The sequence below is a fragment of the Gossypium arboreum genome, chromosome 11, assembly GCF_025698485.1.
Source record: "Gossypium arboreum isolate Shixiya-1 chromosome 11, ASM2569848v2, whole genome shotgun sequence".
Classification (NCBI taxonomy): domain Eukaryota; kingdom Viridiplantae; phylum Streptophyta; class Magnoliopsida; order Malvales; family Malvaceae; genus Gossypium; species Gossypium arboreum.
This window is the reverse complement of record NC_069080.1, coordinates 80,168,252-80,174,867: the sequence shown is the minus strand read 5'-3', so window position 1 is coordinate 80,174,867 and position 6,616 is coordinate 80,168,252. Positions and strand designations below refer to the sequence as shown.

Sequence of the window (6,616 nt, the reverse complement as noted above, 5' to 3'; positions counted from 1 at the left end):
TTAAAACCTATCACGAATATCACGTATCAAGTTTTTTGTGCCGTTGCCGGGGAACTAAGACGTTAGGGACACTCAATTTTTATTACTTTAGCCATTTACTTTTACTGCAATTTAAATTTTATTCTAAATTTTATTACTAATTCTTCTTTTTCCCTTTTTCTGACAGGTTTTTATAGTTTATAACTAGAAGAAACCCATCAAGACCATTTCTTTTTGATAGTGAGATCAATCGCATAGTTCACAGAAACCAAAGAGAGATAAGGTGAAGCTTAAGATACACAGAGAACGAGCAAGAGGACAATGTTCTAACCCCATCCGAGGAGATGGCCGAAAGCTAAGAAAATCCGCTACCTCCTGCAATTGCTATTAATCAAAATCCTGCTCTGCGCACTATGTATGATTATGCTAACCTAATTTAATAGGAACTAAGTCAAGTATAGTTAGACCTACTATTGCTGCAAATAATTTTGAACTGAAACCTAACACAATTCAAATGATACAGCAACTTGTTCAGTTTGATGGTTTGTAGGACGAAGATCCTAACGCTCACTTGGTAAACTTTTTGGAACTATGCGATACATTTAAAATCAATGGTGTTTCTGATGATGCCATATGTCTTCGGTTGTTTCCCTTTTCATTAAGGAACAAAGCTAAACAGTGGTTGAACTCGTTACCACTTGGGCCAATTACTACTTGGGAACAAATGATCGAAAAGTTTTTACTAAAATATTTTTCGCCAGCTAAAATGGCTAAATCATGTAATGATATCTCTTCTTTTGTGCAGATGGATTTAGAATCACTCTACAATGCATGGGAGAGATACAAAGACCTTTTGCAAAGATGCCTTCACCATGGATTACCACTCTGGCTACAGGTTCAAACGTTTCATAAAGGCCTGAATCCTTCGACTCAGCAAATGATTGATGTAGCCCGCTAGAGGAACTATCAATAATGAAACACCTGAGGCGGCTTACGAATTTATTGGGATGTCACTGAATAACTATCAGTGGCAAGTTATGAGGACAAAGCCAATGAAAATAGTCGGTGTTTATAACGTCGATTCGATCACCATGCTCTCTAATCAAGTAGAACTCTTGAATAAGAAAATTGATGGTTTTCTTAGTTCTTCACAGGTTCTCCCAGTAATGCAGTGCAAAGCAAATGGAGGTGGATCGAGCAATTCAGAATACCCACCTTATGGCCACAACATGGAGAACAAGCAGTTAAATTATATGGGTAATAATCCTCAACCTCAAAATAGTCCTTATAGCAATACTTGCAATGCAGGTTGGAGGAATCACCCAAATTTTTCATGGGGAGGCCAAGGAAATCAGAAACCACCACCCCCTCCAGGCCTTCAGCAACCACCATACCAACAGGAGAAAAAGCCGAACCTTGAGGAGATGCTAACCAAATTCATCTCGATGTCAGAGACTCATTTTTAGAATACCGAGATGGCACTCAAAAATTAACAAGCATCGATCCAAGGGCTCGAAACTCAAATTAGACAGCTTGCCAAGTTGATTTCTGAACGACCGCAAGGTAGCTTGCCAAGCAAAGGAGAATCTAACCCAAGGGAGCAACACCACGCGATTACTAGTCAAGATAAAGAAGGGTTAGTCACACCTGAACCAGAACCAAGGCAAGAAACTGAGATAAGCAAAGGTAAAGGTGAGGTAGACCACAATGAGCAGAAACCGGTAAGTACAGAATACAAACCTCATGTGCCATACCCCAATGCGACAAGGAAAGACCGCTCAGATGAACAATTTTATAAATTATTTAAACTTTTAGAGAAACTACATATTAACCTACCATTTATTGAAGCACTTTCGTAGATGCCGAACGCAGCAAAATTTTTAAAGGAGCTTCTAGCAAATAAACGAAAGTTAGATGAAAGGTCACATATGGAGCTAAACGCGTTTTGCTCAGCCGTTCTTTAGAATAAGCCACCCAACAAATTAAAAGACCCAGGGAGTTACAATTCCTTGCTTAATTGGTAGTTTAAATGTTAATAATGCATTAGCTGATTTAGGGGCTAGTATTAATGTCATGCCGTACAAAATGTTCAAACAATTAGGTCTTGGGAAACCCAAACAAACTAGGGTGAGCATTCAATTGGCAGATAAAACTATAACATTTCCTAGGGGAATTATTGAAGATGTGCTAGTTAAAATCGATAAATCTATATTCCTATTGACTTCGTTATTCTAGACATAGAGAAGGATAGTTACACTCCTTTGATTTTAGGAAGGCCCTTTTTAGCGACTGCTAGAACAATTATTGATGTTGGCACAGCTGAGCTCACACTTGGTGTGGGAGATGAAACAATCACCCTTCAAGCTAGCAATTCAGGCAACACATCAAAAATTGAAGGTGATTGTCTAAACCATTCTACTTGAACTAACAATATGATGCAACCTACTTTGCAGGAAATGAGTTTGAAAGAAGTACATGAGTCATTTTCAAGCAATAGTAGAGGACCTATTCATGGAGAACGAAGGCTACAAATCGAAGAGCTAGATGAATGGATGACACATAAACCGAGAACACACGATAAACCAAAACTACGCCAGGATGAGATCAATACCTTTCCAAATCAACTTAAGGTTGGAGATAAAGTTTTATTAGATGTTGCAGATCCTCACATTGTCACTACCAAACCAAATGAAGAAATCCCTCTTATGGTACTTAGCATTTTCCCATTCGGTACAGTCAAGGTAAATCATCCCAAGTTCGACACTTTTAAGGCAAACAATACCCGCCTATAACCTTATTTTGATGAGATTCACAGTAGGAATGAGGAGTATAAACTTCTCGAACCACCATGACCATTCAACGAAGAGGTAAGTCAAGCTTAGACTATAAATAAGCGCTTCTCAGGAGGCAACCCGAGCACTAACAATATTACTTTCTTTAAATTTTAGCTTTTAAAATCTAACATACTAACCAAATCATTGAACATAGGCTTTTCAGAACCACACAGTCAGGTACACGTGCGTGCCATAGGCTGTGCACATACAATGGGATGCAACACAGCCGTGCGATACGGCCATGTGAAAATAGGGAAAAATTTTCTTCCCCAACACGGGCTGCGATCGCATGACCATGGGCAAACTACCAAAATAACACGGGCGTGAAACACGCCCGTATTTTGAACTCGTGGGAAAACTTATCAATTTAACACGGGCATGCGTCTGCATACACGGGTGTGGGAGAAGTGAATGGAGATCGAAAATTACGAAAAGCACGGGCTAAGCTTAGAGCACACGGGCGTGCCCCACGATTGTGTGCCTCAATTTCTCTATAAACACCTATTTTTTATTTTATTTTTTTATCTCTATATTTTGGAATTATTTTTTTATTTCCTTTTAATACTATTTTATCCTGATTTTTTACAATTTTTATTCTTTGGCTATTTCATTACGAGTAATTATGGTTCAGTATACCTCTTAAAGAGTTCCTGATTTTATCACAGTTATAAAGAGCTCCTCAGCTCATCATCACATAGCAACTAAAAACTCCACCGGGAAAGGTTCCCCACGACTGCCATCTCCTGCTCGACCTTAGCCAACTTCAGATATAATATTCTTTTGGTGCAGGGCTTATGAACTAATGAACCTCTACCACCGCCGGAGTATCCTCCTCCACCCTCACGCCGATTATTCTCCAAAACTCCAGTCCAAGGAAATTCATTCATAACTCAGGAAGTTTCACTTCTCTCCCTTTCTTATATTTATATTCTTTTCTACATATCTATCTTTGTACATTGAGGGCAATGTACATCTTAAGTGTGGGGGGTATTCATTTTACTATCAGAAAAATCCCTGAATGATTGCCTTGTTATCTTGAAAAGCTCTCATATCATGTTTAGGATAAATTTGATTGATTTATGACTTTTATTGATATATCTTGAATTAAAACATAGGCATTTATGCATTGAGGGTTTAAAATTTAAGACATTAGGGAATCAAGCATGATAAGTTGGTTTTTGAAGAATTAAAAACTTTTAGGTTGTTTCCACAAGTTTAGGTATTATCTTGAGTTGGAATTCACAAGTTTAAGCATAAAAAAGCCATAATTTTTGTGAGATCTTGAGCCTTTAGAGCATCTATTATTTCCTTCAGGCTCACTTTCATTATGAGTGCGTCAATATTGAATTGCTATTCTAGAACTTGCTTGATTATGCATGTCAAGACCACACCATTTGATTTGATATGTCAAAATGATAAAGGCACTTAGGTTTAACCCACTTACTCCATAAAAGCCTACCTTCACAATTAACCCTTAGTGAACCCCCTTGAGCCTAACAACCCATTCATTAATTTACCCTCGATATTAACCCATAATTCATTATTGTTGAAATCCCCTAAATTAATTTGATCCCTATGTTTGTCGAGATTTGAATTGAAATAGTTGCTCAGCTATGTCTTGTTCTTAATAGTTAGTCTATGTTATTTGACTTGTTCTTAAAAAAAAATGTATACACATTAGTAGTAATCTTTTTTTTTTGAGCTTAAGTATTTAAATTTCATATTCTGAGAAGAAGCTCTATTGTACGTAAGTGATGATTAAATATTTTTCTAGTTAAGTGATTTTTCAATTCAATCTCAATTTTAACCTTTTCTTTTAGCTTGTGACCACACCCCCTAACCAAGCCACGTTACTTTGATTGATATTTCATCTCAATTTATAGTGGTGGAGATTTGATTTTCATGCAAGCCTATGGTAATGCCTTTTCATTATTGACTATTAAGTGTTTCATTTATTGTCCTTAAACACCTCGAGAGATTTGAGTGAATCTTTAGTGAGGATGTGAAACTCTGTGACATTTTGAATCAAAGGAAATTACTTAGACGAGGGGAGACACGTATGTTTTCATGATAAAATACTCAACTTGGAATGTTTGAAACTTTGATGTTCTTTCAGTCGTTAAGATATTAACGATAGAAATTATAAGTTGAGAAGAATTTATTTTGATTATGAGTTGAGGATTTTGCTTGAGGACAAGCAAATACTTAAGTGTGGGTGTTTGATAAACAGTAATTTATACATATTTCTATCCCATGCTTAGCATATTTAATGGATGATTTTTCCTTAAAACTGGTGAATTCGATGCTCCTAATGCCTTAATTTCATATTTTATACTTAGGTGAGCATAAGAGAGTGAAAGGAACGAGAAACAGGCCAAAAACGGAGAAAATGAGCTAACATACGAAATCAACACGGCCTGGACCTCCTCACACGGGTAGACCACACGGCCGTGTCAATTTGGAAAAATTGAATCACAACTCACACAGGTGGACCATCGCCAGTGCCTCATTAACAAGCTTGACTGCGACCTAAAGTAATCGCACAGGGGCGTGTCATAGGGACGTGTCCTTGTCGAGCCCAAGTTGAGTCCAATTCAAAAAAGGCCAATTTTGAGGGTTCTTAGGCATTCCAAAGCCTATAAATACACCCTAAAGGAGGAGGAAAAGGGAGGCACAGAGAGGGAAGCAAGGAACTACTCAAGGAAAACTGATTGATCCATCTTAGAAGTAGGATTCATCATCAAGACTGAAGAACTCCCCTCAATTTCCTTTCAGGAGTTTTGGGTTTTTCATTATGTTTTGTATTCATTATTCTTTTGAGACATTTAAATTTTTAGTTATGAATTAAAACCCCTAAATACCTAAGGGGAATGAAACCTAAGACAGATCTTGTTATTATTATCTGAATTGTATGATAAATATTTGACTTTTTCTTAATTATGTGTTCTTAATTCTTGTTTTGATATTCCAGGATATTGATTCAAGTTAAGCTCTTATTCAGAGGAGGAATAAACCCTGTCTAAGAGTACATTTGTCATAATTAACGGAGTTGGTTGTGAGCCTAGAGATAGGGTGGCATGATTTTTTTGGATTAGGGTGAAACCTAAAAAGGGGATCCATAGATTGAGTTAATGCAACCTTAGGGAGTTAATTAGAAAGAGATTTCAATTATTCAACCTAGGGTTAGACATTATTAGTCTCGAGAGAGATAATAATATAACTTAGGGATTTCTACGGATCAAGTTAAATGAATAAATCGTCCGATTCAGAGTCAAACAACAAGTGAAGTTTAGGTGGATTTTTCCTTAGGTATTGTCTTGATTCACTCGTTTTCTCTAAAAAGTAATTCCCCAATTCTATTTTCTGTGATTTCTTAGTTTAGTTAATTAGTTAGTAAAAACAAACCCCATTATTCTTAGGCTAGATAATAAAAAGACAGTCATTACTAGTACTTTTAGTTCCTTTGGGTTCGACAATCCGGTCTTGCTAAAACTATACTACTGTTCGATAGGTACACTTGTCTTCATTGTGATAATAGCTAGTTTCAAGAATGATTCATTATAAATATTTAAAACCTGTAACGAATATCACTATCATTAGTTCAGAAATGTATGAAAAAGGGCTGTGATGCATGTCTTGCATACGTATTAGATACAAAGGTGTCTGAATCAAAGATGGAATTTGTACCTGTTGTTTGTGAATTTTCGAATGTATTTCCAAAAGAATCACTGATTTTTCCACTAATTAGAGAAGTTAAATTTGGTATTGAATTAGTACAGAGAACAACACCGATATCGATAGCT

At 36.6% G+C, this 6,616-nt stretch overlaps 1 non-coding gene across 1 annotated transcript; it reads right to left on the bottom strand.

Moving 5' to 3' along the window:
* Positions 1 to 752: 752 nt before the first annotated feature.
* LOC128285057 (small nucleolar RNA R71) lies at positions 753 to 858 on the bottom strand. Its single transcript, XR_008275472.1, has one exon. It is a non-coding gene; the product is annotated as a small nucleolar RNA R71 (small nucleolar RNA).
* Between the last annotated feature and the right edge of the window lie 5,758 nt (positions 859 to 6,616).